Consider the following 11,024-nt stretch of genomic DNA (forward strand, 5'->3'; position numbering starts at 1 on the left):
ATAGATAGATAGATAGATAGATAGATAGATATTAGATAGATATTAGATAGATAGATATTAGATAGATAGATAGATGATAGATAGATATTAGATAGATAGATAGATAGATAGATAGATAGATAGATAGATAGATAGATAGATAGATAGATAGATAGATAGATAGATAGGAGCTAGATAGATAAATAGATATTGGATAGCTATGATCTATCTATCTTATCATTAATGCACAATACTCCTTATGTTTTGTGTCTGAATCATGTGTGAATGAATATTGTCGCTCCAGTTTTCTTCCTGTCTATATAAATATATGGTAATACTACAATTCCTTTCACTAGCAATAATAATAATTGCTGATTTGTAGAGTTAGGAGACATGCTATAGATGAGATGATTGTATATAGCAGGTAACAGGCGATCTTTCTATGTTAGATCTCTGTGTAGTGCGACATTTCTTGTGCAGGATCCGGGGAGAGACAGAAGGAGCCTCGCAGCGACTTCTATTGCTATGATGACTCCTTAGCGAACACCTCATTGGCTTTATAGACAGGTTATTACACTCCTGCTCCTATAGATCACTGCAGTAATAAATACATATATCTCCTTATAGAAGCCAGGGGCTCCTAATCCAATCACAAGCAGTCCAGTCTTACATATAGAGGACATGGATTTATGTTTTTTTGCTTCTTCTCTTGTTGTAATCGGTAAGTTAAATGTTCTTTCTAGAATATTGGTTTTGTAATTTAACCTAAATGGGTAATAATGATGGTAAAAGGGAAATATGTGGTGAAGAGGGGAAACAGAAGAAGAAACTAGAAAAAAATATATAATCATAATAATAATAAATCACAAATCTGCTACACTATTAAAATTAACAACTAACTAAAACTAATATTAGTAGTAGTATTATGTATTTAAATATTGTATTACTACAAGTATGTCATTTTTTTATATGTATTATTATTGATTGCTATGATTGCTTATCACTATTATTTATCACTTCTTTTTTAGTTAATATTATTATCATTGTTATTACTATTATTATTACTACTATCATTATTATTATTACTAATATTATTATTATTATTATTATTATTATTATTACTATTATGCATTTCATTATATTATGACAAGCTTGTATTTATTATTTATTGTTATTATTGAATTTATGATGTATTACCATTTATTATTATTGTTATTATTATTTTTATTAATAAGACTACTACTAATGATAATAATAATAATAATAATAGTAGTAGTAATAGTATTGCTGCTAATAATGTGTAATCTTTCAGGCATCATGTACTTTAGCATTATATGATGTACAATATGTAAATAAAATATATTAAGTAAGTGAAATATTACAGAAAAATATATAGAACGATCATGAATGTTTTTATATAAATTATAGTGAATATGGTGTAAATGATCCAGTGTGTAGAAGTCATACCAGGCTGGTCCGCAGAGCTTGCAGTTGGCTCCGGTCAGTAGTACAGGGAGGAGGTTGTTACTTGTTACATGTGGAGTCTTGTGCCGGATCATTACACTGCGGGGAGACCACAGAAGAAGGAAGAACAGGACGTCCTACGATGTAAAGATTTACTATAAATATATCACATGCACAGAATTGCCATCCATCCCTCTATCTATCTATCTATCTATCTATCTATCTATCTATCTATCTATCTATCTATCTATCTATCTATCTATCTATCTATCTATCTATCTATCTATCTATCTATCTATCATCTTTCGATCTAATACTCTATTTAATATCTATTATCTATCTATCTATCTATCTATCTATCTATCTATCTATCTATCTATCTATCTATCTATCTATCTATCTATCTATCTATCTATCTATCTATCTATCTATCTATCTATCTCACATTCTGACAAATGTGTATTTTAGCATCTATCTATCTATCTATCTATCTATCTATCTATCTATCTATCTATCTATCTATCTATCTATCTATCTATCTATCTATCTATCTATCTATCTATCTATCTATCTATCTATCTATCTATCTATCATCAGTTTATTCAGTATTCAGCAGACAAACTGATTTACCCCCATGCATATGTGACAGATTTGTTGCGGATTTTCCGTTTAGATTTAAAAAATCTCATCCACATGCTACTGAACACTTTCCACACTGAAGTCAAAGCATGCTATAGATTTTCAAATCCGCTGCATACTCACTACATTCTGCATGTCTATTGCGGATTTCACCCTCTTCAATGTAGACTGTGGATACGTGGCAAAAAATCCACAACAAATTCGTTGTATGTGGGTACCCTTACGAAATGTTCAAGCGTGATGGAGAATTTCCGTTGCGTATTTAGCAATGATTTGCTACAGGTTCAGCCTCTGCATTGCAAAAGCCAATATCCGCGATAAAAATCTGCTGCAACATGCAGACTTGAAGATCCACGGCATGCTGTGCTTTCACTGCATATTTTTTCTGCTACACGTGGATGGGAATTTGAAAACCACATCCACTTGTATTGTACTGTAAATGCAGTGGATTTTCGGTGCAGAATCCGCACCGCAAATCTGCCACGTCTAAACATGCCCTTATGATGGATTCTCACAGGGTGGAAATTCTGCAGATTTTCCACAGCATATCCACAGAATTTCTGCAGCGATTCCACAGCAAAATCTGCATGGGTTAAGTGCATATTTAACTCTAGATTTCACCCCTTCTATATTGAAAAGGCTGAAAAATCCAAAACAGAATGATCATGCTGCGGATTTGAAAAACCGCAACTTTCCACCCGGAAAATGTTCAGCAGTGGATGACATTTGCTAAAAATCTCATCCACATGGCTGGGACTGCAATCCGCTGCAGATTTTCCACACGGAAATTCTGCATGGAAAAACTGCAGCATTCTGTCACATGTGAATCAAGCCTCATGGTAAGGCCACACGTAGTATAAACACTGCAGAATTTCGGTCCGGATGTTCTGTGCGGGAATTCTGCAGCATTTAGGGTAAGTTATACATAATGTAAATACTGCAGATTTTTCGCAACGCATTTCGCTGCAGAGAATCCGCAGCATAATAAAGTAGCAGCACAGTGGATGAGATTTGAACAAGTCTCATCCACACGCTGCATATACGATAAGCGGGCAAAAAATGCTCAGAAATTTACCTACGGTGTGTTTTTTTTAATCTGCATCATGACAATTGTATTTGCGTAATTGCTGCTTTTTTGTTGCAGGTTTTCCCTACTGAATTCAATGGGGAGGTAAAACCCGCAACAAATAGCAGATGCTGCGATTTTTGCATCGGAAAAAAGCTGTGATTCTGTCGCAAAAATTGCAACTCAGAAAAATAAACAAATCGTATACTTACCCAGAATTCTGTGCTTCTTCTTCCAGGCCAGGCCTCTTGGGATGACGATTCATCCCATGTGACCGCTTCAGCGAGTCACAGGCTGCAGCGGTCACATGGGATGAAACGGCATCGCAGGGCTGCAGAACATCAGGATGTCGGAGGGATGCGTCGCCATGGTAAGTATATCAATTTTTTTTAATTATTATTGCAGAATTTCCGCAGCGGACATTTTGGGCGAAAAACGGCACCACAATTTGGTGCGGTTTTTCGTCCAGAATTCCCTGCGGGCAACAGGGCAGATACGCTGTGTATTTTTACGCATTGTATCCACCCTGTGTGAACTTACTCTTTACAGTAACAGCAAAGTGGCTAAGATTTCAGCAAATTTCATCCACACGCTACAGAAAAACCTGCACAAAATTTCAGTAATTGGCTTTTTGTATTTAATTCGCAGTCAATGTCAATTTATGTTGCGAAAACGCTGTGGAATTCACAAAAAAATCTGTGTTCATGCTACGCCTGGCCCTACTCCTAGGGTACCAGTATGCTTCCACCGCTAATGGACACGGTTTTGCGATGCGGTCAAAGGCCGCGCAGCTTGTACAGATAAAGCACATGATTTGTATTGGGCTTTATCTGTAACAGCCACATTGCAAAACCACCAGAATTCGCGGTAAAACCGCATATTATTCTGTTTTTGGCAGCACGCCACATTATTGCTGCATGGCCACTATGTGTAAGGGTATGTTCACACGGCCTATTTACGGACGTAATTCAGACGTTTTACGCCTCGAATTACGCCTGAAAAGACGGCTCCATTACGTCTGCAAACATCTGCCCATTGACTGCAATGGGTTTTACTTACGATGTTCTGTTCAGACGAGGTGTATTTTTACGTGTCGCTGTCAAAAGACGGCGCGTAAAAAAACGCCTGCCTCAAAGAAGTGCATGCCACTTCTTGGGACGTAATTGGAGCCGTTTTTCATTGACTCCATTGAAAAACAGCTCCAATTACGTCCGTAATGGACGCCGCGAAAAACGCCTGCACTTGCAAAAACCTCTGAAATTCAGGAGCTGTTTTCGCCTGAAAACAGCTCCGTAATTTCAGACGTATTTGGCGTTGCCGTGTGAACATACCCTAAGGGCACCTAAAGGTGTAATCATTGGTTCTTGCCAAATACAATCAAATTTATTAATTTGAAAAAATTACATATATGTGCTTGACAATTATCGTATGGCAATAAAACGTATTTCAAATCTTTGTGTGTTAATAATAATAATGTTTCTATTGGTGTTTATGGCCATTCCGTCATAATCTATGTATGTATGATATATATTGTAAAATAAGATATACACAGAGAAGATACATGGATAGCTAGAAAGTGAGTATGTAAGTGATACCAGAAGTTCAGGGTAGATTAGGAGATTAGTAGATTAGGGCGGATCGAGAAGCATATGGTAAATGGATAAAAGCCGATTTAAATATATAAGCATCGATTGAGAATTTGATATAAAATGGTAACGAGCGGATCATTTGTTGCTTAAGCCGAGACATTTGTGTGATCCGTCATCTGAACACACTAATTATTCTACTTAATCTATAAATTAATCCATGAATATATTATGCTCTCTATGAGGATTTTGAAGACTTCCAGTAAGCAAATTATAGCATTGTACCTTAGTTTTGCACCATGTGCGGTCTTCTTATTCAAATGTCCTTGTTCATGTCCTTATTCATGAACCCATAAAGCCATCGGTGTCATCCAAATTCTTTGTTCATCAAAATTAATTACATTGAAATGATTTTAAACCGGCATTTAAGGTGTTCGTGCAGAAGTGGCAGACAATTTCCGCAGCGAAAAATCTGCAGCAAAATCCACATATGTTACATGCAGATTTTGACGTGGATTTAGTAACGGATTGAAATCTGCTGCTACTTCGCATAAAAATTATCATGCTACGGATTTGATAATCTGCATCATGTCCCGCTTTCAGTACAGATTTTTTCCTCTGCATTTTTAACACTCCATCCACTTGTATTGTACAGTAAATTGGTGCACATTTGCAATACAGAATCCGCATTGCAAATCCGCCACACCTGGATGCACCTTTACAATCCGGCACTTTTTTCCAGCACAGAAATGCTCTATAATATGGAATTTCGTTAGACCAGTATTGGAAGACTGAGTAAAGACAATAAGGGTGACTTCACATGTGCCGGATGGCACCATTTTTTTGCCATGTGACTAATTGCCGCTTCACAAAACTGTGAATATTACCACGAATTGCTGCAGTTTTTCGCTGCAGATTTTTGCAGAAGTTGAAAAAAAAAGGCAAACAATTCAGAATGTGTGAAGTTATTCTTAATCTGATTAAAACCAAAAAGTTCAAGTGGCGGATTTTGTGCCAACGTATTATTTTATACGGTCTTCCCAGAGGTTCTCTACCCTTACGAGTATATATTATATTATATTATATATGACAGTCCAATAATCCAGAATATCTGATCATCAAGCACTGAGAAGGACCCTTTTAGTCCAGATTAAAGGAATTAACTGTATGAAAATTTTTCAGATTAAAGAAACACTCTGGGCAACATTGTTACATTGTGTTATATCACGAGCAGGGCCCGAAGGGTAGAACACCAAATTGTGTCATGCACCGCTCCCCACCCCCCCCCCCGGCCTTGCACTGGACAGACCACCGTGTATCAGTTTTGCACAGAATGTGCCTTTAAGTAGAATTTTTTAGCTACATGACTATATGAATATTTCTGGGACACTGCTCTTGGCACAAGGCCCCTGGTTCAGCTACAAAATGTCATATGACCCTTCATAACTTTGTAACAACTAGAACTGCAGGACGCCTGTATCACTGGTGTAGCCTACTGTACATGTCCGCTATTGTATTGAGCTGGTACATCTGCTACAGTATGATGTCTGCCTGGTATTGTAGGTATTTGGGTTATAAAACATGGTGACCGTCGTATTTTCTGACATATGTTAAAATTTTTCATCCTACACAGATTGACAGATGCGACCCATTATTTCTTGGATTGTCCTGAAATAGGTTTAGTCTCATGTATCAAAAGTCAGACCAAGAAAAGGAGACTAAATTCTCAAAAAATTGTCAAATTTTTTTTTCCGTGAATGTGGCACTGTAAAGAAACATATTTATTAACCGCCTATTTTGGCCTTCAGGACGCTGCAGTTTTTTTCATCCCCACATTTCAAGAGCCATAACTTTATCCTTCTGTCAAGACGGCCATACGAGTGCTTGTTTTTTTGCGGGACGAGTTGTATTTTCAATAGTATCGTTTTGAGGTACATATAATGTATTGTTAATACAGTAGGGAAAAAAAATACATTTACACCATGGTTTCTTGTTTGCTTTTTTTATATATGTTTTACTACTTTTGACTGCCTCTGGCCCTCTCGTCTGTGAACCACAAAGATGTCGTAGTCAGTAAACCCCCTCCCCAAAAAAAACACCAAAATGACAACTAACACAGGCATCTGTTGATTTTAGTCATTTTTGGTTAAAATTTAGGTCAATGGGTGGAAAATGCTCCCAAAGTCTCTATTCCAAGAGTATGCCAAAATATTTGAAAATAGTAAAAAATGTCAAAAAAAAAAATAACACCACATAAAAGATGCATTGGAAGAGAATTATCAATAGTAAAGTAGTGTAATAATCAATTTACCAAAGAGCAAATTGGCCCAAATTTATCAACACGGTGCCTGAGGCATAAGACACGTTACACACTCTTCTCTTCTTTACGCCAAAGGCACCTGCCCAGAACTCTTGTTTCGGTGTGCTCAGGATGCAGATACAATTGAACTCTAGCTAACAGGGACGCAGCAGTGACTATTAAGCCATGGCTGCTTCCCTGTCCCTTTAAGGTCCCTGACGTCAGAGAGCCACACTTCAGAGTCTTAACAAGTCCAGTCCAATGCAGGAGAGTAGCACAATTTGGGCTCATAGTGGGGGCATCTATGGCTGGCAGAGTGGACAATCTGTGGCCGACAACGGGATCTATGGCTGACAGGAGGGATTTTGTAGCAGATCGGGGTAAATTATTTGGGGGTGGGGCTTAACTCAGACACATAACTATGAGACGACTAGGAGACAACCACCTCGCTGTTCAACCGGTGATCCAAGGTGCCCCCAGGTGTTTTCAGAGTCAACACCCTGCTCCTATACGTATGTTGAAGTCTATACTTCCACCCCTTAGATGTAAAAATAAGTATTTAAGGACTAGAAGATATCTTCTTTCATTTTGCTGGGGATTCATTAATTGATACAGTATATCAGTTGTATATATCAGTTACACTGTTGTATTTTTATATCGTTTTTGAATTTTTTGTTTTTTCTTTGTAGACCAACACAATTGAACGGTGAAAGGATAGCGAGCACATAATACAAAGAAATTAATTGATGCCAACAGCTTGTGAGGACCATATACCATCTGATTGCCGGGAATAGTCGGCACAAATTATACCCCAAATTCTACATCCGTTTCACATGGAGAAGGCCGGCTTGTAATTACGACCACTGCTGTTTACATTAGGTATTTATTTGATAATTGGGGCACTAAGGTATTATTCACAATCTAACCACTAGCATGAAATCAGCTCGTAGGAGAAGACGTAGAGAACAATGGATTCCAATTATAAGGGAACCAAACTGAGCAAATTGCCATCTCACAAGGCAGCGTCCCTCCCATCTTCCTGCAGGACTGATCCCTCCCCACAAACAAGGACTTGGGTTTAATCTATGAAGGGTGACATCAATGGGAGGGATCAGTCTGTCAATTGTTACCGGCTTCTTCCATCTGTAAAGCTTCACTGTGCTTTGATGAACTCTTGAAACAGAATTGATTAATTCGAGGAGCATCATTTTAAGACCGCTAGAAATAAGAGAGTGTATATATATATATATATATATATATATATACACACCTCCCGAAACTAGAGGAAGCCCAAGGGGTGGGACTGAAAGAGTCCAAAAAAAGGGTAAAAAAATTTGAGTGCAAAAGCATGATAATGACCCGCTTACATTAAGGGCCAGATCAAACCGAGTTTTTTGACGCGGAAACCGCGTCGGAAACCACGCCGGAAACCGCGCCAAAAAACTTCCAAAAATGCCTCCCATTGATTTCAATGGGAGGCGGAGGAGTTATTTTCCCGCGATCAATGACATCAATGGGAGGCAGAAGAAGCGTATGGTCCCGGGCGAAAAACGCCACGAAAAATATTTATTCAATAAATATATGGGAATAATATAAAGGGATTCTGACTACCTATCGAATAATCCATGGAAAAAAAACTAGGTTGGTACTCATGTCCTAACATAGAAAGATGCCTTGTTGTCATCTTCACATCTCTAGACCTAAGGAACTATTGGGTTCTAATCCGTTTACTTTTCTTCACAGGCCTTATTATCATTCTAAAAGTCCCATGGGGCCATAAAATCAGATTGTGAATGGCCACCTTTACTTTTCCAATGTAGCTGTAGTAACAAACACCACACAAAAAAACAACTCTGCTCAGTCAGTAGCACTAAACCACCTCTTCCTTTTGTTAACCTCCTGCAGATATCAATTGTTTTGCATTGCGTTGAGTGTCTCTGATCTACAGCTCACGTTAGGAGGAGTCTTGGTTGGGCTCAAACTGTGTCATGCACTAATTCCCTCTTGCTTGCACCTCCTTACTCCCTAATGATCCACAGGGTAACAATGAAAAAGTGACTGTTACATCTTTACCTTGACCCCAAGACATGAGGTCAGTCAAGTGAAGACTTTCAAATTACCAAAAGAAAAAGTTCCATACAGACCAATGTAGAGCTCCTTTTTGACTAATTCAGTACTGTACGCTGGGACTAACACAGGGTAAGTGGCAATACATGTGCGGCACCTGCCGGTGGTTATTATCCACTGGGAATAATATAGTCACCATGGTAAAATACAAGACTGTTATAAATCAAGGAGTTTATGATTATCTTAAAGACGTCTGTCAGATAACCCAAGACCATTCAGATGTGGCTATCTGTACCTGTCGGATTGAATTGACCAATCACCCTGTAGACAATAATGGACCCAACACAATTTATCAAATTTGAGTTTCATGGGAAATTACGGGGCGGGGAAAAGAAAATTAACAAAAAAAAATAGACTCCTAACTTTAGTGCCACTGCACTTGGATACAGTTTCAATATGCAATGTTGACACAGTAGCTTTTTACTATAATAAAATTGTATTAAAGGCTGTAACTTTTGTCGGTTTCATTTATTTAATGATAATCCTTAGCTCCAAATCACAGCTCAAATGAGATGGGGCGGTCTATCATGTGTAACACCGGTGCACCAAAAGAGAATAGAGGTGAAACCGGATATATATTTATTAAAATATTCCTTACGAACATAAAGAATTCTTTTAATATATATATATATATGGGGAACCCCTCCCCTAGACAATTCACCAGATCAATAATTGCCACACACCGAATATATTTTCATGATGCCAGGGGAATAGAGGAGTGGGCCACCAGTGGTTTTTATGCCCAATGAAATGGCATATTGTACCTGAATTTAACTGTCTATGTTCTGGATGTAATTTCCGAACCCCATCCCAGTTGTTCTAGTGAATCAAACTTACAGCACCATAGCACCATACGTAGATCTTGCAGGACGTCCGGTTCTACTGGAATACGGGTACAATACAGCTGTCTGAATGAAGCCTAAATATGGCCATAGACATAATGATTATCACTAACAACCAAAACAATTAGACCAAATAGAATTTTACTAAAAACGATGGGTTCTGACAGATGGAAATCTGTTCCACTGGTTGGAGCACTTTTTTTGGTCAGCAGTGGTAAATCCTACAAATGTTGAGATTACTATAATCAGAGAATAATAAATGTGGGGCAATGTAAATATTTCCAATCATATGAATGAATTCCATCTTAAAAATTTTTGAATTGTGGGAAATATATTTTTATGTTTGTTTCTTTCCAACAAACGTTTTTTAAAAAAGGAAATATTGGAAAGCTTTTTTTTTATTTTGGCAAATCTTTATATCTATGGCCGTCATTACCCCCATCCTACTAATCCCTTCTAAATGGGAAGGGCAGTGTGACCTTTGGGCCAGTTCTCTATAAATTTGATTAGATTATACAGCCCTGTACAGGCTCACATTGCCCATGTAGAAGTGGGATTGAACCAACCAATTTCCCCATAGAAACTGCAGTTGCAGGATGTACGATGTTGCATGATATGATGGGATAGATTTATGATGGCTGGAGTACCCGCTGTCAGGTATACTCTCTGCATTTTTTAATTAAGGATGTGCCATATCTTTCAATGGGTTGAATCCGTCATTGATCTCATCATCAGGAAAGTGGCAAAAACTTGGATACCCACACCCCCTTTTTCCGTAAAAAAGTCAAATGTCATTAGTGTCAGAACGAAAGCTCAGAAAACTGGCATCATTGTACTAGTAATTACCCCCGAATGTATAATATTCTATATTGTGTATTCAAAGAATTGAGCATTTTATTAAAACCTCTTGAAAAATTGTGCCTAGTGGGCCGATACCTTTCTGCTGGTTGGTGATTCTAACAACATGACAGGTGCATTGGTGCCATAGTGGCTTGATAGTTGGCACTGCTATGTTGCAGGAC

The 11,024-nt window shown here is 37.8% G+C and overlaps 1 long non-coding RNA gene across 1 annotated transcript in view; it reads left to right on the plus strand.

The window, feature by feature from the left end:
- LOC142660396 (uncharacterized) overlaps positions 1-9,565 on the plus strand; it is a 25,428-nt gene extending 15,863 nt beyond the window's left edge. The window contains exons 2-3 of the long non-coding RNA XR_012850477.1: positions 3,387-3,518; positions 7,723-9,565. This is a non-coding gene — a long non-coding RNA (uncharacterized LOC142660396). The remainder of the gene's footprint in view (positions 1-3,386; positions 3,519-7,722) is intronic.
- The last annotated feature ends 1,459 nt before the right edge of the window (positions 9,566-11,024 follow it).

The sequence above is a fragment of the Rhinoderma darwinii genome, chromosome 9, assembly GCF_050947455.1.
Source record: "Rhinoderma darwinii isolate aRhiDar2 chromosome 9, aRhiDar2.hap1, whole genome shotgun sequence".
Taxonomy (NCBI): domain Eukaryota; kingdom Metazoa; phylum Chordata; class Amphibia; order Anura; family Rhinodermatidae; genus Rhinoderma; species Rhinoderma darwinii.